At 45.5% G+C, this 19,744-nt stretch overlaps 24 non-coding genes across 24 annotated transcripts; 15 read left to right on the top strand and 9 right to left on the bottom strand.

Moving 5' to 3' along the window:
- Positions 1-43: 43 nt before the first annotated feature.
- On the bottom strand, positions 44-115 carry trnap-agg (transfer RNA proline (anticodon AGG)). The gene has a single exon. It is a non-coding gene; the product is annotated as a tRNA-Pro (tRNA).
- Positions 116-274: 159 nt separating this feature from the next.
- Positions 275-356, top strand: trnal-uag (transfer RNA leucine (anticodon UAG)). The gene has a single exon. It is a non-coding gene; the product is annotated as a tRNA-Leu (tRNA).
- Positions 357-1,705: 1,349 nt separating this feature from the next.
- Positions 1,706-1,777, bottom strand: trnap-agg (transfer RNA proline (anticodon AGG)). Its single transcript has one exon. It is a non-coding gene; the product is annotated as a tRNA-Pro (tRNA).
- Positions 1,778-1,936: 159 nt separating this feature from the next.
- trnal-uag (transfer RNA leucine (anticodon UAG)) lies at positions 1,937-2,018 on the top strand. Its single transcript has one exon. It is a non-coding gene; the product is annotated as a tRNA-Leu (tRNA).
- Positions 2,019-2,971: 953 nt separating this feature from the next.
- On the top strand, positions 2,972-3,043 carry trnam-cau (transfer RNA methionine (anticodon CAU)). Its single transcript has one exon. It is a non-coding gene; the product is annotated as a tRNA-Met (tRNA).
- An 862-nt stretch (positions 3,044-3,905) lies between these two features.
- On the bottom strand, positions 3,906-3,977 carry trnap-agg (transfer RNA proline (anticodon AGG)). The gene has a single exon. It is a non-coding gene; the product is annotated as a tRNA-Pro (tRNA).
- Positions 3,978-4,136: 159 nt separating this feature from the next.
- On the top strand, positions 4,137-4,218 carry trnal-uag (transfer RNA leucine (anticodon UAG)). The gene has a single exon. It is a non-coding gene; the product is annotated as a tRNA-Leu (tRNA).
- Positions 4,219-6,104: 1,886 nt separating this feature from the next.
- Positions 6,105-6,176, bottom strand: trnap-agg (transfer RNA proline (anticodon AGG)). Its single transcript has one exon. It is a non-coding gene; the product is annotated as a tRNA-Pro (tRNA).
- A 159-nt stretch (positions 6,177-6,335) lies between these two features.
- Positions 6,336-6,417, top strand: trnal-uag (transfer RNA leucine (anticodon UAG)). The gene has a single exon. It is a non-coding gene; the product is annotated as a tRNA-Leu (tRNA).
- A 1,887-nt stretch (positions 6,418-8,304) lies between these two features.
- On the bottom strand, positions 8,305-8,376 carry trnap-agg (transfer RNA proline (anticodon AGG)). Its single transcript has one exon. It is a non-coding gene; the product is annotated as a tRNA-Pro (tRNA).
- Positions 8,377-8,535: 159 nt separating this feature from the next.
- trnal-uag (transfer RNA leucine (anticodon UAG)) lies at positions 8,536-8,617 on the top strand. The gene has a single exon. It is a non-coding gene; the product is annotated as a tRNA-Leu (tRNA).
- A 953-nt stretch (positions 8,618-9,570) lies between these two features.
- trnam-cau (transfer RNA methionine (anticodon CAU)) lies at positions 9,571-9,642 on the top strand. Its single transcript has one exon. It is a non-coding gene; the product is annotated as a tRNA-Met (tRNA).
- An 862-nt stretch (positions 9,643-10,504) lies between these two features.
- trnap-agg (transfer RNA proline (anticodon AGG)) lies at positions 10,505-10,576 on the bottom strand. The gene has a single exon. It is a non-coding gene; the product is annotated as a tRNA-Pro (tRNA).
- A 159-nt stretch (positions 10,577-10,735) lies between these two features.
- Positions 10,736-10,817, top strand: trnal-uag (transfer RNA leucine (anticodon UAG)). The gene has a single exon. It is a non-coding gene; the product is annotated as a tRNA-Leu (tRNA).
- A 952-nt stretch (positions 10,818-11,769) lies between these two features.
- On the top strand, positions 11,770-11,841 carry trnam-cau (transfer RNA methionine (anticodon CAU)). The gene has a single exon. It is a non-coding gene; the product is annotated as a tRNA-Met (tRNA).
- An 862-nt stretch (positions 11,842-12,703) lies between these two features.
- Positions 12,704-12,775, bottom strand: trnap-agg (transfer RNA proline (anticodon AGG)). The gene has a single exon. It is a non-coding gene; the product is annotated as a tRNA-Pro (tRNA).
- Positions 12,776-12,934: 159 nt separating this feature from the next.
- trnal-uag (transfer RNA leucine (anticodon UAG)) lies at positions 12,935-13,016 on the top strand. Its single transcript has one exon. It is a non-coding gene; the product is annotated as a tRNA-Leu (tRNA).
- Positions 13,017-13,969: 953 nt separating this feature from the next.
- trnam-cau (transfer RNA methionine (anticodon CAU)) lies at positions 13,970-14,041 on the top strand. The gene has a single exon. It is a non-coding gene; the product is annotated as a tRNA-Met (tRNA).
- An 862-nt stretch (positions 14,042-14,903) lies between these two features.
- Positions 14,904-14,975, bottom strand: trnap-agg (transfer RNA proline (anticodon AGG)). The gene has a single exon. It is a non-coding gene; the product is annotated as a tRNA-Pro (tRNA).
- A 159-nt stretch (positions 14,976-15,134) lies between these two features.
- trnal-uag (transfer RNA leucine (anticodon UAG)) lies at positions 15,135-15,216 on the top strand. The gene has a single exon. It is a non-coding gene; the product is annotated as a tRNA-Leu (tRNA).
- A 2,117-nt stretch (positions 15,217-17,333) lies between these two features.
- On the top strand, positions 17,334-17,415 carry trnal-uag (transfer RNA leucine (anticodon UAG)). Its single transcript has one exon. It is a non-coding gene; the product is annotated as a tRNA-Leu (tRNA).
- A 953-nt stretch (positions 17,416-18,368) lies between these two features.
- trnam-cau (transfer RNA methionine (anticodon CAU)) lies at positions 18,369-18,440 on the top strand. The gene has a single exon. It is a non-coding gene; the product is annotated as a tRNA-Met (tRNA).
- An 862-nt stretch (positions 18,441-19,302) lies between these two features.
- trnap-agg (transfer RNA proline (anticodon AGG)) lies at positions 19,303-19,374 on the bottom strand. The gene has a single exon. It is a non-coding gene; the product is annotated as a tRNA-Pro (tRNA).
- Positions 19,375-19,533: 159 nt separating this feature from the next.
- Positions 19,534-19,615, top strand: trnal-uag (transfer RNA leucine (anticodon UAG)). Its single transcript has one exon. It is a non-coding gene; the product is annotated as a tRNA-Leu (tRNA).
- Positions 19,616-19,744: the final 129 nt, after the last annotated feature.

Raw genomic sequence — 19,744 nt, 5'->3', positions numbered from 1 at the left:
TTCTGCACAGTTCCTCAGAAAGTAAATATTCGCTCTTGCTTTTGGGCTCGTCCGGGATTTGAACCCGGGACCTCTCGCACCCTAAGCGAGAATCATACCCCTAGACCAACGAGCCAAGCGCAAGAGGTGTCATTCTGTGCCATCCTGGCAAAAGCCTTCTACGCTCTGCAAGAAACATGAAATGTCCAATGTTCAATATAGGGCATGTGTCACACATGAGTGTGGCTGAGCGGAGGAAAGAAAAAGGTCCAGACACGAGAATGAGGCTGTTGCAGGTAGTGTGGCCGAGTGGTCTAAGGCGCTGGATTTAGGCTCCAGTCTCTCAGGAGGCGTGGGTTCAAATCCCACCACTGCCATCTGGCAATGTAGGATACCAGGTCATGGTGAAGTGATTCATGTGGTAACCTGATGTTGTCCTCAATTGCATGCACCTCTTATTGGTGTACTTAAGGGTAATAGACTTGTGTGAAGCAAAAGACAAGTGGATGTTTGGATGGCTCCGTGCTGACTCTACCAATTCCATCCATATTCACATTGCTATGGTTTAAGATGACAAAGCAGTCATTGCCACAAGTATCTTTAGTGACATAAGCATTCATTGCGGAGTGCAAAATATTGCCGAGGTCAATATCTGATTCTTCTCACTTTGAAAACACTTGTCATTCAAGCAATGTCAAATGTTGACCTTTGCTCTTAAGTCTGATTGGTTGAATGTATTTACATGGCAGCACTGCTTGCTGTTGAAGGAGCAATAATCATTGACAGCTGAGTACCTTGACTAGAGTTTGTGAAGCACCACTGAGCAGAGCAGAGAGGTTAATGGATCGAAACCATCCTCTGCTAATCCCAAGTTCCTTGGATGACAAGTATGTCTTTCTCCTATACATCCATGTTTTCACTTAGAGAGTTGAACCTGGTCATTTTTTGCTACATAATGCTAATGGCTTCATTGTAAAGTGCACAGTTGTTCCAATGCACTCTTTCTCACTCATCAAACAGTAACCACTGCCCCACTCTTGGGGTGTTTCTCAAAGTCGAAGGACGATCCTTAAATGACTGAATTTCAAGGATGCTACGTCATCAAATACCGCGGAAGGACTGTTCCAATGTTAAGGATCCTTCCAAATCTACCGAGGACTGAGTCCTTCTTTCAGAGAAACGTCAGGGATGCATGTGTATAAAACACCCACAATTGTTTGCGCACAACTTGCTGGAAGTGAGGGCAGCTAAGTGTCCACCCCCTACCCCCTCTTCCATTCACATGATAATGACATAATAATTGCTCTCATTCTTTTGGTTTCAATTGGTGTATTTTTCGGAGAAATCGTGTTGACAACCATCACAGAAAACATTTCAGAATATCCTGCAGGTCAAAGCACCACTCTAGAAATACTGCTTACATTTATTCAAAAAGTATAGCAACATTAGAGAGCCCAGAATTATCATGGTACCCTGAAACCCCCTCAGTCTGCTGAGGGAAATGATGTACATCTGGGGGCACTTGTTAGCCTGTTCCAATGCTAGGAAGGACTCCTGCATTGACTCTGTAGGATCCTTCCTTGGTAGGACAGTCCTTGACCTAGACTTTGACCTCCTTGGGCTTTTCCAGTATTTGAACTCTCACATGATCACGGTTTTTACTCCTGCACCCTGAGGTTCTTCTCCTGCACAGTTCCTCAGAAAGTAAATATTCGCTCTTGCTTTTGGGCTGGTCCGGGATTTGAACCCGGGACCTCTCGCACCCTAAGCGAGAATCATACCCCTAGACCAACGAGCCAAGCGCAAGAGGTGTCATTCTGTGCCATCCTGGCAAAAGCCTTCTACGCTCTGCAAGAAACATGAAATGTCCAATGTTCAATATAGGGCATGTGTCACACATGAGTGTGGCTGAGCGGAGGAAAGAAAAAGGTCCAGACACGAGAATGAGGCTGTTGCAGGTAGTGTGGCCGAGTGGTCTAAGGCGCTGGATTTAGGCTCCAGTCTCTCAGGAGGCGTGGGTTCAAATCCCACCACTGCCATCTGGCAATGTAGGATACCAGGTCATGGTGAAGTGATTCATGTGGTAACCTGATGTTGTCCTCAATTGCATGCACCTCTTATTGGTGTACTTAAGGGTAATAGACTTGTGTGAAGCAAAAGACAAGTGGATGTTTGGATGGCTCCGTGCTGACTCTACCAATTCCATCCATATTCACATTGCTATGGTTTAAGATGACAAAGCAGTCATTGCCACAAGTATCTTTAGTGACATAAGCATTCATTGTGGAGTGGAAAATATTGCCGAGGTCAATATCTGATTCTTCTCACTTTGAAAACACTTGTCATTCAAGCAATGTCAAATGTTGACCTTTGCTCTTAAGTCTGATTGGTTGAATGTATTTACATGGCAGCACTGCTTGCTGTTGAAGGAGCAATAATCATTGACAGCTGAGTACCTTGACTAGAGTTTGTGAAGCACCACTGAGCAGAGCGGGAGCGATACTGAAAAAAATGAGGTAGAGGGGCCAAGTGGGAGGATGCTTCTATCCTTTCCACCCACACTCAATTTGCCATGTCATCAAATGACTGAGGTTTCATTGCCACAGGTGTCTCATGTGGACACGTTCCAAGATTATTGGATGGAGTTGGGAAAATCTCGAAAAAAAGCATCACCGCAAGGTCCACCAAATGCTTAACATTTCAGCCTGTACGCTGACTAATCTTGGTTGGCACGGGTTCCCAAAGATTCACACAAAATTGAACCTAGCGGGCGAGGCTCATAAACCAGATGTCGGTCCATGGAAACCACCCTCTGCTAGCTGTGTAAACTTTGGATCAAGAGGATGTCTCTTTACTTTCCTTCCATGCTGTCATTGCCCTGATGTCAGATGACTAAGCATCCGTTGCTGCTGAAATCTTGGTTCCCTCAAGATCCCAAAGGTGCCCACAATATTGGGCCACAGATTTTTAAACTGCTGACCTTGGCATATTGAGCAGAGTGGCGCAGCGGAAGCGTGCTGGGCCCATAACCCAGAGGTCGATGGATCGAAACCATCCTCTGCTAATCCCAAATTCCTTGGATGACAAGTATGTCTTTCTCCTATACATCCATGTTTTCACTTAGAGAGTTGAACCTGGTCATTTTTTGCTACATAATGCTAATGGCTTCATTGTAAAGTGCACAGTTGTTCCAATGCACTCTTTCTCACTCATCAAACAGTAACCACTGCCCCACTCTTGGGGTGTTTCTCAAAGTCGAAGGACGATCCTTAAATGACTGAATTTCAAGGATGCTACGTCATCAAATACCGCGGAAGGACTGTTCCAATGTTAAGGATCCTTCCAAATCTACCGAGGACTGAGTCCTTCTTTCAGAGAAACGTCAGGGATGCATGTGTATAAAACACCCACAATTGTTTGCGCACGACTTGCTGGAAGTGAGGGCAGCTAAGTGTCCACCCCCTACCCCCTCTTCCATTCACATGATAATGACATAATAATTGCTCTCATTCTTTTGGTTTCAATTGGTGTATTTTTCGGAGAAATCGTGTTGACAACCATCACAGAAAACATTTCAGAATATCCTGCAGGTCAAAGCACCACTCTAGAAATACTGCTTACATTTATTCAAAAAGTACAGCAACATTAGAGAGCCCAGAATTATCATGGTACCCTGAAACCCCCTCAGTCTGCTGAGGGAAATGATGTACATCTGGGGGCACTTGTTAGCCTGTTCCAATGCTAGGAAGGACTCCTGCATTGACTCTGTAGGATCCTTCCTTGGTAGGACAGTCCTTGACCTTGACTTTGACCTCCTTGGGCTTTTCCAGTATTTGAACTCTCACATGATCTCGGTTTTTACTCCTGCACCCTGAGGTTCTTCTCCTGCACAGTTCCTCAGAAAGTAAACATTCGCTCTTGCGTTTGGGCTCGTCCGGGATTTGAACCCGGGACCTCTCGCACCCTAAGCGAGAATCATACCCCTAGACCAACGAGCCAAGCGCAAGAGGTGTCATTCTGTGCCATCCTGGCAAAAGCCTTCTACGCTCTGCAAGAAACATGAAATGTCCAATGTTCAATATAGGGCATGTGTCACACATGAGTGTGGCTGAGCGGAGGAAAGAAAAAGGTCCAGACACGAGAATGAGGCTGTTGCAGGTAGTGTGGCCGAGTGGTCTAAGGCGCTGGATTTAGGCTCCAGTCTCTCAGGAGGCGTGGGTTCAAATCCCACCACTGCCACCTGGCAATGTAGGATACCAGGTCATGGTGAAGTGATTCATGTGGTAACCTGATGTTGTCCTCAATTGCATGCACCTCTTATTGGTGTACGTAAGGGTAATAGACTTGTGTGAAGCAAAAGACAAGTGGATGTTGGATGGCTCCGTGCTGACTCTACCAATTCCATCCATATTCACATTGCCATGGTTTAAGAAGACAAAGCAGTCATTGCCACAAGTATCTTTAGTGACATAAGCATTCATTGTGGAGTGCAAAATATTGCCGAGGTCAATATCTGATTCTTCTCACTTTGAAAACACTTGTCATTCAAGCAATGTCAAATGTTGACCTTTGCTCTTAAGTCTGATTGGTTGAAGGTATTTACATGGCAGCACTGCTTGCTGTTGAAGGAGCAATAATCATTGACAGCTGAGTACCTTGACTAGAGTTTGTGAAGCACCACTGAGCAGAGCGGGAGTGATACTGAAAAAAATGAGGTAGAGGGGCCAAGTGGGAGGATGCTTCTATCCTTTCCACTCACACTCAATTTGCCATGTCATCAAATGACTGAGGTTTCATTGCCACAGGTGTCTCATGTGGACACGTTCCAAGATTATTGGATGGAGTTGGGAAGATCTCGAGAAAAAGCATCACCGCAAGGTCCACCAAATGCTTAACATTTCAGCCTGTACGCTGACTAATCTTGGTTGGCATGGGTTCCCAAAGATTCACACAAAATTGAACCTAGCGGGCGAGGCTCATAAACCAGATGTCGGTCCATGGAAACCACCCTCTGCTAGCTGTGTAAACTTTGGATCAAGAGGATGTCTCTTTACTTTCCTTCCATGCTGTCATTGCCCTGATGTCAGATGACTAAGCATCCGTTGCTGCTGAAATCTTGGTTCCCTCAAGATCCCAAAGGTGCCCACAATATTGGGCCACAGATTTTTAAACTGCTGACCTTGGCATATTGAGCAGAGTGGCGCAGCGGAAGCGTGCTGGGCCCATAACCCAGAGGTTAATGGATCGAAACCATCCTCTGCTAATCCCAAGTTCCTTGGATGACAAGTATGTCTTTCTCCTATACATCCATGTTTTCACTTAGAGAGTTGAACCTGGTCATTTTTTGCTACATAATGCTAATGGCTTCATTGTAAAGTGCACAGTTGTTCCAATGCACTCTTTCTCACTCATCAAACAGTAACCACTGCCCCACTCTTGGGGTGTTTCTCAAAGTCGAAGGACGATCCTTAAATGACTGAATTTCAAGGATGCTACGTCATCAAATACCGCGGAAGGACTGTTCCAATGTTAAGGATCCTTCCAAATCTACCGAGGACTGAGTCCTTCTTTCAGAGAAACGTCAGGGATGCATGTGTATAAAACACCCACAATTGTTTGCGCACGACTTGCTGGAAGTGAGGGCAGCTAAGTGTCCACCCCCTACCCCCTCTTCCATTCACATGATAATGACATAATAATTGCTCTCATTCTTTTGGTTTCAATTGGTGTATTTTTCGGAGAAATCGTGTTGACAACCATCACAGAAAACATTTCAGAATATCCTGCAGGTCAAAGCACCACTCTAGAAATACTGCTTACATTTATTCAAAAAGTATAGCAACATTAGAGAGCCCAGAATTATCATGGTACCCTGAAACCCCCTCAGTCTGCTGAGGGAAATGATGTACATCTGGGGGCACTTGTTAGCCTGTTCCAATGCTAGGAAGGACTCCTGCATTGACTCTGTAGGATCCTTCCTTGGTAGGACAGTCCTTGACCTTGACTTTGACCTCCTTGGGCTTTTCCAGTATTTGAACTCTCACATGATCACGGTTTTTACTCCTGCACCCTGAGGTTCTTCTTCTGCACAGTTCCTCAGAAAGTAAATATTCGCTCTTGCTTTTGGGCTCGTCCGGGATTTGAACCCGGGACCTCTCGCACCCTAAGCGAGAATCATACCCCTAGACCAACGAGCCAAGCGCAAGAGGTGTCATTCTGTGCCATCCTGGCAAAAGCCTTCTACGCTCTGCAAGAAACATGAAATGTCCAATGTTCAATATAGGGCATGTGTCACACATGAGTGTGGCTGAGCGGAGGAAAGAAAAAGGTCCAGACACGAGAATGAGGCTGTTGCAGGTAGTGTGGCCGAGTGGTCTAAGGCGCTGGATTTAGGCTCCAGTCTCTCAGGAGGCGTGGGTTCAAATCCCACCACTGCCATCTGGCAATGTAGGATACCAGGTCATGGTGAAGTGATTCATGTGGTAACCTGATGTTGTCCTCAATTGCATGCACCTCTTATTGGTGTACTTAAGGGTAATAGACTTGTGTGAAGCAAAAGACAAGTGGATGTTTGGATGGCTCCGTGCTGACTCTACCAATTCCATCCATATTCACATTGCTATGGTTTAAGATGACAAAGCAGTCATTGCCACAAGTATCTTTAGTGACATAAGCATTCATTGTGGAGTGGAAAATATTGCCAAGGTCAATATCTGATTCTTCTCACTTTGAAAACACTTGTCATTCAAGCAATGTCAAATGTTGACCTTTGCTCTTAAGTCTGATTGGTTGAATGTATTTACATGGCAGCACTGCTTGCTGTTGAAGGAGCAATAATCATTGACAGCTGAGTACCTTGACTAGAGTTTGTGAAGCACCACTGAGCAGAGCGGGAGTGATACTGAAAAAAATGAGGTAGAGGGGCCAAGTGGGAGGATGCTTCTATCCTTTCCACCCACACTCAATTTGCCATGTCATCAAATGACTGAGGTTTCATTGCCACAGGTGTCTCATGTGGACACGTTCCAAGATTATTGGATGGAGTTGGGAAAATCTCGAGAAAAAGCATCACCGCAAGGTCCACCAAATGCTTAACATTTCAGCCTGTACGCTGACTAATCTTGGTTGGCACGGGTTCCCAAAGATTCACACAAAATTGAACCTAGCGGGCGAGGCTCATAAACCAGATGTCGGTCCATGGAAACCACCCTCTGCTAGCTGTGTAAACTTTGGATCAAGAGGATGTCTCTTTACTTTCCTTCCATGCTGTCATTGCCCTGATGTCAGATGACTAAGCATCCGTTGCTGCTGAAATCTTGGTTCCCTCAAGATCCCAAAGGTGCCCACAATATTGGGCCACAGATTTTTAAACTGCTGACCTTGGCGTATTGAGCAGAGTGGCGCAGCGGAAGCGTGCTGGGCCCATAACCCAGAGGTCCATGGATCGAAACCATCCTCTGCTAATCCCAAGTTCCTTGGATGACAAGTATGTCTTTCTCCTATACATCCATGTTTTCACTTAGAGAGTTGAACCTGGTCATTTTTTGCTACATAATGCTAATGGCTTCATTGTAAAGTGCACAGTTGTTCCAATGCACTCTTTCTCACTCATCAAACAGTAACCACTGCCCCACTCTTGGGGTGTTTCTCAAAGTCGAAGGACGATTCTTAAATGACTGAATTTCAAGGATGCTACGTCATCAAATACCGCGGAAGGACTGTTCCAATGTTAAGGATCCTTCCAAATCTACCGAGGACTGAGTCCTTCTTTCAGAGAAACGTCAGGGATGCATGTGTATAAAACACCCACAATTGTTTGCGCACGACTTGCTGGAAGTGAGGGCAGCTAAGTGTCCACCCCCTACCCCCTCTTCCATTCACATGATAATGACATAATAATTGCTCTCATTCTTTTGGTTTCAATTGGTGTATTTTTCGGAGAAATCGTGTTGACAACCATCACAGAAAACATTTCAGAATATCCTGCAGGTCAAAGCACCACTCTAGAAATACTGCTTACATTTATTCAAAAAGTACAGCAACATTAGAGAGTCCAGAATTATCATGGTACCCTGAAACCCCCTCAGTCTGCTGAGGGAAATGATGTACATCTGGGGGCACTTGTTAGCCTGTTCCAATGCTAGGAAGGACTCCTGCATTGACTCTGTAGGATCCTTCCTTGGTAGGACAGTCCTTGACCTTGACTTTGACCTCCTTGGGCTTTTCCAGTATTTGAACTCTCACATGATCACGGTTTTTACTCCTGCACCCTCAGGTCCTTCTCCTGCACAGTTCCTCAGAAAGTAAACATTCGCTCTTGCTTTTGGGCTCATCCGGGATTTGAACCCGGGACCTCTCGCACCCTAAGCGAGAATCATACCCCTAGACCAACGAGCCAAGCGCAAGAGGTGTCATTCTGTGCCATCCTGGCAAAAGCCTTCTACGCTCTGCAAGAAACATGAAATGTCCAATGTTCAATATAGGGCATGTGTCACACATGAGTGTGGCTGAGCGGAGGAAAGAAAAAGGTCCAGACACGAGAATGAGGCTGTTGCAGGTAGTGTGGCCGAGTGGTCTAAGGCGCTGGATTTAGGCTCCAGTCTCTCAGGAGGCGTGGGTTCAAATCCCACCACTGCCATCTGGCAATGTAGGATACCAGGTCATGGTGAAGTGATTCATGTGGTAACCTGATGTTGTCCTCAATTGCATGCACCTCTTATTGGTGTACTTAAGGGTAATAGACTTGTGTGAAGCAAAAGACAAGTGGATGTTTGGATGGCTCCGTGCTGACTCTACCAATTCCATCCATATTCACATTGCCATGGTTTAAGATGACAAAGCAGTCATTGCCACAAGTATCTTTAGTGACATAAGCATTCATTGTGGAGTGCAAAATATTGCCAAGGTCAATATCTGATTCTTCTCACTTTGAAAACACTTGTCATTCAAGCAATGTCAAATGTTGACCTTTGCTCTTAAGTCTGATTGGTTGAAGGTATTTACATGGCAGCACTGCTTGCTGTTGAAGGAGCAATAATCATTGACAGCTGAGTACCTTGACTAGAGTTTGTGAAGCACCACTGAGCAGAGCGGGAGCGATACTGAAAAAAATGAGGTAGAGGGGCCAAGTGGGAGGATGCTTCTATCCTTTCCACCCACACTCAATTTGCCATGTCATCAAATGACTGAGGTTTCATTGCCACAGGTGTCTCATGTGGACACGTTCCAAGATTATTGGATGGAGTTGGGAAAATCTCGAAAAAAAGCATCACCGCAAGGTCCACCAAATGCTTAACATTTCAGCCTGTACGCTGACTAATCTTGGTTGGCACGGGTTCCCAAAGATTCACACAAAATTGAACCTAGCGGGCGAGGCTCATAAACCAGATGTCGGTCCATGGAAACCACCCTCTGCTAGCTGTGTAAACTTTGGATCAAGAGGATGTCTCTTTACTTTCCTTCCATGCTGTCATTGCCCTGATGTCAGATGACTAAGCATCCGTTGCTGCTGAAATCTTGGTTCCCTCAAGATCCCAAAGGTGCCCACAATATTGGGCCACAGATTTTTAAACTGCTGACCTTGGCATATTGAGCAGAGTGGCGCAGCGGAAGCGTGCTGGGCCCATAACCCAGAGGTCGATGGATCGAAACCATCCTCTGCTAATCCCAAATTCCTTGGATGACAAGTATGTCTTTCTCCTATACATCCATGTTTTCACTTAGAGAGTTGAACCTGGTCATTTTTTGCTACATAATGCTAATGGCTTCATTGTAAAGTGCACAGTTGTTCCAATGCACTCTTTCTCACTCATCAAACAGTAACCACTGCCCCACTCTTGGGGTGTTTCTCAAAGTCGAAGGACGATCCTTAAATGACTGAATTTCAAGGATGCTACGTCATCAAATACCGCGGAAGGACTGTTCCAATGTTAAGGATCCTTCCAAATCTACCGAGGACTGAGTCCTTCTTTCAGAGAAACGTCAGGGATGCATGTGTATAAAACACCCACAATTGTTTGCGCACGACTTGCTGGAAGTGAGGGCAGCTAAGTGTCCACCCCCTACCCCCTCTTCCATTCACATGATAATGACATAATAATTGCTCTCATTCTTTTGGTTTCAATTGGTGTATTTTTCGGAGAAATCGTGTTGACAACCATCACAGAAAACATTTCAGAATATCCTGCAGGTCAAAGCACCACTCTAGAAATACTGCTTACATTTATTCAAAAAGTACAGCAACATTAGAGAGCCCAGAATTATCATGGTACCCTGAAACCCCCTCAGTCTGCTGAGAGAAATGATGTACATCTTGGGGCACTTGTTAGCCTGTTCCAATGCTAGGAAGGACTCCTGCATTGACTCTGTAGGATCCTTCCTTGGTAGGACAGTCCTTGACCTTGACTTTGACCTCCTTGGGCTTTTCCAGTATTTGAACTCTCACATGATCTCGGTTTTTACTCCTGCACCCTGAGGTTCTTCTCCTGCACAGTTCCTCAGAAAGTAAACATTCGCTCTTGCTTTTGGGCTCGTCCGGGATTTGAACCCGGGACCTCTCGCACCCTAAGTGAGAATCATACCCCTAGACCAACGAGCCAAGCGCAAGAGGTGTCATTCTGTGCCATCCTGGCAAAAGCCTTCTACGCTCTGCAAGAAACATGAAATGTCCAATGTTCAATATAGGGCATGTGTCACACATGAGTGTGGCTGAGCGGAGGAAAGAAAAAGGTCCAGACACGAGAATGAGGCTGTTGCAGGTAGTGTGGCCGAGTGGTCTAAGGCGCTGGATTTAGGCTCCAGTCTCTCAGGAGGCGTGGGTTCAAATCCCACCACTGCCATCTGGCAATGTAGGATACCAGGTCATGGTGAAGTAATTCATGTGGTAACCTGATGTTGTCCTCAATTGCATGCACCTCTTATTGGTGTACTTAAGGGTAATAGACTTGTGTGAAGCAAAAGACAAGTGGATGTTGGATGGCTCCGTGCTGACTCTACCAATTCCATCCATATTCACATTGCCATGGTTTAAGAAGACAAAGCAGTCATTGCCACAAGTATCTTTAGTGACATAAGCATTCATTGTGGAGTGCAAAATATTGCCGAGGTCAATATCTGATTCTTCTCACTTTGAAAACACTTGTCATTCAAGCAATGTCAAATGTTGACCTTTGCTCTTAAGTCTGATTGGTTGAATGTATTTACATGGCAGCACTGCTTGCTGTTGAAGGAGCAATAATCATTGACAGCTGAGTACCTTGACTAGAGTTTGTGAAGCACCACTGAGCAGAGCGGGAGCGATACTGAAAAAAATGAGGTAGAGGGGCCAAGTGGGAGGATGCTTCTATCCTTTCCACCCACACTCAATTTGCCATGTCATCAAATGACTGAGGTTTCATTGCCACAGGTGTCTCATGTGGACACGTTCCAAGATTATTGGATGGAGTTGGGAAAATCTCGAGAAAAAGCATCACCGCAAGGTCCACCAAATGCTTAACATTTCAGCCTGTACGCTGACTAATCTTGGTTGGCACGGGTTCCCAAAGATTCACACAAAATTGAACCTAGCGGGCGAGGCTCATAAACCAGATGTCGGTCCATGGAAACCACCCTCTGCTAGCTGTGTAAACTTTGGATCAAGAGGATGTCTCTTTACTTTCCTTCCATGCTGTCATTGCCCTGATGTCAGATGACTAAGCATCCGTTGCTGCTGAAATCTTGGTTCCCTCAAGATCCCAAAGGTGCCCACAATATTGGGCCACAGATTTTTAAACTGCTGACCTTGGCGTATTGAGCAGAGTGGCGCAGCGGAAGCGTGCTGGGCCCATAACCCAGAGGTCGATGGATCGAAACCATCCTCTGCTAATCCCAAGTTCCTTGGATGACAAGTATGTCTTTCTCCTATACATCCATGTTTTCACTTAGAGAGTTGAACCTGGTCATTTTTTGCTACATAATGCTAATGGCTTCATTGTAAAGTGCACAGTTCTTCCAATGCACTCTTTCTCACTCATCAAACAGTAACCACTGCCCCACTCTTGGGGTGTTTCTCAAAGTCGAAGGACGATTCTTAAATGACTGAATTTCAAGGATGCTACGTCATCAAATACCGCGGAAGGACTGTTCCAATGTTAAGGATCCTTCCAAATCTACCGAGGACTGAGTCCTTCTTTCAGAGAAACGTCAGGGATGCATGTGTATAAAACACCCACAATTGTTTGCGCACGACTTGCTGGAAGTGAGGGCAGCTAAGTGTCCACCCCCTACCCCCTCTTCCATTCACATGATAATGACATAATAATTGCTCTCATTCTTTTGGTTTCAATTGGTGTATTTTTCGGAGAAATCGTGTTGACAACCATCACAGAAAACATTTCAGAATATCCTGCAGGTCAAAGCACCACTCTAGAAATACTGCTTACATTTATTCAAAAAGTACAGCAACATTAGAGAGCCCAGAATTATCATGGTACCCTGAAACCCCCTCAGTCTGCTGAGGGAAATGATGTACATCTGGGGGCACTTGTTAGCCTGTTCCAATGCTAGGAAGGACTCCTGCATTGACTCTGTAGGATCCTTCCTTGGTAGGACAGTCCTTGACCTTGACTTTGACCTCCTTGGGCTTTTCCAGTATTTGAACTCTCACATGATCTCGGTTTTTACTCCTGCACCCTGAGGTTCTTCTCCTGCACAGTTCCTCAGAAAGTAAACATTCGCTCTTGCTTTTGGGCTCGTCCGGGATTTGAACCCGGGACCTCTCGCACCCTAAGCGAGAATCATACCCCTAGACCAACGAGCCAAGCGCAAGAGGTGTCATTCTGTGCCATCCTGGCAAAAGCCTTCTACGCTCTGCAAGAAACATGAAATGTCCAATGTTCAATATAGGGCATGTGTCACACATGAGTGTGGCTGAGCGGAGGAAAGAAAAAGGTCCAGACACGAGAATGAGGCTGTTGCAGGTAGTGTGGCCGAGTGGTCTAAGGCGCTGGATTTAGGCTCCAGTCTCTCAGGAGGCGTGGGTTCAAATCCCACCACTGCCATCTGGCAATGTAGGATACCAGGTCATGGTGAAGTGATTCATGTGGTAACCTGATGTTGTCCTCAATTGCATGCACCTCTTATTGGTGTACTTAAGGGTAATAGACTTGTGTGAAGCAAAAGACAAGTGGGTGTTTGGATGGCTCCGTGCTGACTCTACCAATTCCATCCATATTCACATTGCTATGGTTTAAGATGACAAAGCAGTCATTGCCACAAGTATCTTTAGTGACATAAGCATTCATTGTGGAGTGGAAAATATTGCCAAGGTCAATATCTGATTCTTCTCACTTTGAAAACACTTGTCATTCAAGCAATGTCAAATGTTGACCTTTGCTCTTAAGTCTGATTGGTTGAATGTATTTACATGGCAGCACTGCTTGCTGTTGAAGGAGCAATAATCATTGACAGCTGAGTACCTTGACTAGAGTTTGTGAAGCACCACTGAGCAGAGCGGGAGTGATACTGAAAAAAATGAGGTAGAGGGGCCAAGTGGGAGGATGCTTCTATCCTTTCCACCCACACTCAATTTGCCATGTCATCAAATGACTGAGGTTTCATTGCCACAGGTGTCTCATGTGGACACGTTCCAAGATTATTGGATGGAGTTGGGAAAATCTCGAGAAAAAGCATCACCGCAAGGTCCACCAAATGCTTAACATTTCAGCCTGTACGCTGACTAATCTTGGTTGGCACGGGTTCCCAAAGATTCACACAAAATTGAACCTAGCGGGCGAGGCTCATAAACCAGATGTCGGTCCATGGAAACCACCCTCTGCTAGCTGTGTAAACTTTGGATCAAGAGGATGTCTCTTTACTTTCCTTCCATGCTGTCATTGCCCTGATGTCAGATGACTAAGCATCCGTTGCTGCTGAAATCTTGGTTCCCTCAAGATCCCAAAGGTGCCCACAATATTGGGCCACAGATTTTTAAACTGCTGACCTTGGCGTATTGAGCAGAGTGGCGCAGCGGAAGCGTGCTGGGCCCATAACCCAGAGGTCGATGGATCGAAACCATCCTCTGCTAATCCCAAGTTCCTTGGATGACAAGTATGTCTTTCTCCTATACATCCATGTTTTCACTTAGAGAGTTGAACCTGGTCATTTTTTGCTACATAATGCTAATGGCTTCATTGTAAAGTGCACAGTTCTTCCAATGCACTCTTTCTCACTCATCAAACAGTAACCACTGCCCCACTCTTGGGGTGTTTCTCAAAGTCGAAGGACGATTCTTAAATGACTGAATTTCAAGGATGCTACGTCATCAAATACCGCGGAAGGACTGTTCCAATGTTAAGGATCCTTCCAAATCTACCGAGGACTGAGTCCTTCTTTCAGAGAAACGTCAGGGATGCATGTGTATAAAACACCCACAATTGTTTGCGCACGACTTGCTGGAAGTGAGGGCAGCTAAGTGTCCACCCCCTACCCCCTCTTCCATTCACATGATAATGACATAATAATTGCTCTCATTCTTTTGGTTTCAATTGGTGTATTTTTCGGAGAAATCGTGTTGACAACCATCACAGAAAACATTTCAGAATATCCTGCAGGTCAAAGCACCACTCTAGAAATACTGCTTACATTTATTCAAAAAGTACAGCAACATTAGAGAGTCCAGAATTATCATGGTACCCTGAAACCCCCTCAGTCTGCTGAGGGAAATGATGTACATCTGGGGGCACTTGTTAGCCTGTTCCAATGCTAGGAAGGACTCCTGCATTGACTCTGTAGGATCCTTCCTTGGTAGGACAGTCCTTAACCTTGACTTTGACCTCCTTGGGCTTTTCCAGTATTTGAACTCTCACATGATCACGGTTTTTACTCCTGCACCCTCAGGTCCTTCTCCTGCACAGTTCCTCAGAAAGTAAACATTCGCTCTTGCTTTTGGGCTCATCCGGGATTTGAACCCGGGACCTCTCGCACCCTAAGCGAGAATCATACCCCTAGACCAACGAGCCAAGCGCAAGAGGTGTCATTCTGTGCCATCCTGGCAAAAGCCTTCTACGCTCTGCAAGAAACATGAAATGTCCAATGTTCAATATAGGGCATGTGTCACACATGAGTGTGGCTGAGCGGAGGAAAGAAAAAGGTCCAGACACGAGAATGAGGCTGTTGCAGGTAGTGTGGCCGAGTGGTCTAAGGCGCTGGATTTAGGCTCCAGTCTCTCAGGAGGCGTGGGTTCAAATCCCACCACTGCCATCTGGCAGTGCAGGATACCAGGTCATGGTGAAGTGATTCATGTGGTAACCTGATGTTGTCCTCAATTGCATGCACCTCTTATTGGTGTACTTAAGGGTAATAGACTTGTGTGAAGCAAAAGACAAGTGGATGTTTGGATGGCTCCGTGCTGACTCTACCAATTCCATCCATATTCACATTGCCATGGTTTAAGATGACAAAGCAGTCATTGCCACAAGTATCTTTAGTGACATAAGCATTCATTGTGGAGTGGAAAATATTGCCGAGGTCAATATCTGATTCTTCTCACTTTGAAAACACTTGTCATTCAAGCAATGTCAAATGTTGACCTTTGCTCTTAAGTCTGATTGGTTGAATGTATTTACATGGCAGCACTGCTTGCTGTTGAAGGAGCAATAATCATTGACAGCTGAGTACCTTGACTAGAGTTTGTGAAGCACCACTGAGCAGAGCGGGAGTGATACTGAAAAAAATGAGGTAGAGGGGCCAAGTGGGAGGATGCTTCTATCCTTTCCACCCACACTCAATTTGCCATGTCATCAAATGACTGAGGTTTCATTGCCACAGGTGTCTCATGTGGACACGTTCCAAGATTATTGGATGGAGTTGGGAAAATCTCGAGAAAAAGCATCACCGCAAGGTCCACCAAATGCTTAACATTTCAGCCTGTACGCTGACTAATCTTGGTTGGCACGGGTTCCCAAAGATTCACACAAAATTGAACCTAGCGGGCGAGGCTCATAAACCAGATGTCGGTCCATGGAAACCACCCTCTGCTAGCTGTGTAAACTTTGGATCAAGAGGATGTCTCTTTACTTTCCTTCCATGCTGTCATTGCCCTGATGTCAGATGACTAAGCATCCGTTGCTGCTGAAATCTTGGTTCCCTCAAGATCCCAAAGGTGCCCACAATATTGGGCCACAGATTTTTAAACTGCTGACCTTGGCGTATTGAGCAGAGTGGCGCAGCGGAAGCGTGCTGGGCCCATAACCCAGAGGTCCATGGATGGAAACCATCCTCTGCTAATCCCAAGTTCCTTGGATGACAAGTATGTCTTTCTCCTATACATCCATGTTTTCACTTAGAGAGTTGAACCTGGTCATTTTTTGCTACATAATGCTAATGGCTTCATTGTAAAGTGCACAGTTGTTCCAATGCACTCTTTCTCACTCATCAAACAGTAACCACTGCCCCACTCTTGGGGTGTTTCTCAAAGTCGAAGGACGATTCTTAAATGACTGAATTTCAAGGATGCTACGTCATCAAATACCGCGGAAGGACTGTTCCAATGTTAAGGATCCTTCCAAATCTACCGAGGACTGAGTCCTTCTTTCAGAGAAACGTCAGGGATGCATGTGTATAAAACACCCACAATTGTTTGCGCACGACTTGCTGGAAGTGAGGGCAGCTAAGTGTCCACCCCCTACCCCCTCTTCCATTCACATGATAATGACATAATAATTGCTCTCATTCTTTTGGTTTCAATTGGTGTATTTTTTGGAGAAATCGTGTTGACAACCATCACAGAAAACATTTCAGAATATCCTGCAGGTCAAAGCACCACTCTAGAAATACTGCTTACATTTATTCAAAAAGTACAGCAACATTAGAGAGTCCAGAATTATCATGGTACCCTGAAACCCCCTCAGTCTGCTGAGGGAAATGATGTACATCTGGGGGCACTTGTTAGCCTGTTCCAATGCTAGGAAGGACTCCTGCATTGACTCTGTAGGATCCTTCCTTGGTAGGACAGTCCTTAACCTTGACTTTGACCTCCTTGGGCTTTTCCAGTATTTGAACTCTCACATGATCACGGTTTTTACTCCTGCACCCTCAGGTCCTTCTCCTGCACAGTTCCTCAGAAAGTAAACATTCGCTCTTGCTTTTGGGCTCATCCGGGATTTGAACCCGGGACCTTTGCACCCTAAGCGAGAATCATACCCCTAGACCAACGAGCCAAGCGCAAGAGGTGTCATTCTGTGCCATCCTGGCAAAAGCCTTCTACGCTCTGCAAGAAACATGAAATGTCCAATGTTCAATATAGGGCATGTGTCACACATGAGTGTGGCTGAGCGGAGGAAAGAAAAAGGTCCAGACACGAGAATGAGGCTGTTGCAGGTAGTGTGGCCGAGTGGTCTAAGGCGCTGGATTTAGGCTCCAGTCTCTCAGGAGGCGTGGGTTCAAATCCCACCACTGCCATCTGGCAATGTAGGATACCAGGTCATGGTGAAGTGATTCATGTGGTAACCTGATGTTGTCCTCAATTGCATGCACCTCTTATTGGTGTACTTAAGGGTAATAGACTTGTGTGAAGCAAAAGACAAGTGGATGTTTGGATGGCTCCGTGCTGACTCTACCAATTCCATCCATATTCACATTGCCATGGTTTAAGATGACAAAGCAGTCATTGCCACAAGTATCTTTAGTGACATAAGCATTCATTGTGGAGTGCAAAATATTGCCGAGGTCAATATCTGATTCTTCTCACTTTGAAAACACTTGTCATTCAAGCAATGTCAAATGTTGACCTTTGCTCTTAAGTCTGATTGGTTGAATGTATTTACATGGCAGCACTGCTTGCTGTTGAAGGAGCAATAATCATTGACAGCTGAGTACCTTGACTAGAGTTTGTGAAGCACCACTGAGCAGAGCGGGAGCGATACTGAAAAAAATGAGGTAGAGGGGCCAAGTGGGAGGATGCTTCTATCCTTTCCACCTACACTCAATTTGCCATGTCATCAAATGACTGAGGTTTCATTGCCACAGGTGTCTCATGTGGACACGTTCCAAGATTATTGGATGGAGTTGGGAAAATCTCGAAAAAAAGCATCACCGCAAGGTCCACCAAATGCTTAACATTTCAGCCTGTACGCTGACTAATCTTGGTTGGCACGGGTTCCCAAAGATTCACACAAAATTGAACCTAGCGGGCGAGGCTCATAAACCAGATGTCGGTCCATGGAAACCACCCTCTGCTAGCTGTGTAAACTTTGGATCAAGAGGATGTCTCTTTACTTTCCTTCCATGCTGTCATTGCCCTGATGTCAGATGACTAAGCATCCGTTGCTGCTGAAATCTTGGTTCCCTCAAGATCCCAAAGGTGCCCACAATATTGGGCCACAGATTTTTAAACTGCTGACCTTGGCATATTGAGCAGAGTGGCGCAGCGGAAGCGTGCTGGGCCCATAACCCAGAGGTCGATGGATCGAAACCATCCTCTGCTAATCCCAAATTCCTTGGATGACAAGTATGTCTTTCTCCTATACATCCATGTTTTCACTTAGAGAGTTGAACCTGGTCATTTTTTGCTACATAATGCTAATGGCTTCATTGTAAAGTGCACAGTTGTTCCAATGCACTCTTTCTCACTCATCAAACAGTAACCACTGCCCCACTCTTGGGGTGTTTCTCAAAGTCGAAGGACGATCCTTAAATGACTGAATTTCAAGGATGCTACGTCATCAAATACCGCGGAAGGACTGTTCCAATGTTAAGGATCCTTCCAAATCTACCGAGGACTGAGTCCTTCTTTCAGAGAAACGTCAGGGATGCATGTGTATAAAACACCCACAATTGTTTGCGCACGACTTGCTGGAAGTGAGGGCAGCTAAGTGTCCACCCCCTACCCCCTCTTCCATTCACATGATAATGACATAATAATTGCTCTCATTCTTTTGGTTTCAATTGGTGTATTTTTCGGAGAAATCGTGTTGACAACCATCACAGAAAACATTTCAGAATATCCTGCAGGTCAAAGCACCACTCTAGAAATACTGCTTACATTTATTCAAAAAGTACAGCAACATTAGAGAGCCCAGAATTATCATGGTACCCTGAAACCCCCTCAGTCTGCTGAGGGAAATGATGTACATCTGGGGGCACTTGTTAGCCTGTTCCAATGCTAGGAAGGACTCCTGCATTGACTCTGTAGGATCCTTCCTTGGTAGGACAGTCCTTGACCTTGACTTTGACCTCCTTGGGCTTTTCCAGTATTTGAACTCTCACATGATCACGGTTTTTACTCCTGCACCCTCAGGTCCTTCTCCTGCACAGTTCCTCAGAAAGTAAACATTCACTCTTGCTTTTGGGCTCATCCGGGATTTGAACCCGGGACCTCTCGCACCCTAAGCGAGAATCATACCCCTAGACCAACGAGCCAAGCGCAAGAGGTGTCATTCTGTGCCATCCTGGCAAAAGCCTTCTACGCTCTGCAAGAAACATGAAATGTCCAATGTTCAATATAGGGCATGTGTCACACATGAGTGTGGCTGAGCGGAGGAAAGAAAAAGGTCCAGACACGAGAATGAGGCTGTTGCAGGTAGTGTGGCCGAGTGGTCTAAGGCGCTGGATTTAGGCTCCAGTCTCTCAGGAGGCGTGGGTTCAAATCCCACCACTGCCATCTGGCAACGTAGGATACCAGGTCATGGTGAAGTGATTCATGTGGTAACCTGATGTTGTCCTCAATTGCATGCACCTCTTATTGGTGTACTTAAGGGTAATAGACTTGTGTGAAGCAAAAGACAAGTGG

Source organism: Epinephelus lanceolatus, chromosome 7, assembly GCF_041903045.1.
Source record: "Epinephelus lanceolatus isolate andai-2023 chromosome 7, ASM4190304v1, whole genome shotgun sequence".
In the NCBI taxonomy this organism is placed as follows: Eukaryota; Metazoa; Chordata; class Actinopteri; order Perciformes; family Serranidae; genus Epinephelus; species Epinephelus lanceolatus.
This window is presented reverse-complemented; position numbering and strand designations above follow the sequence as displayed.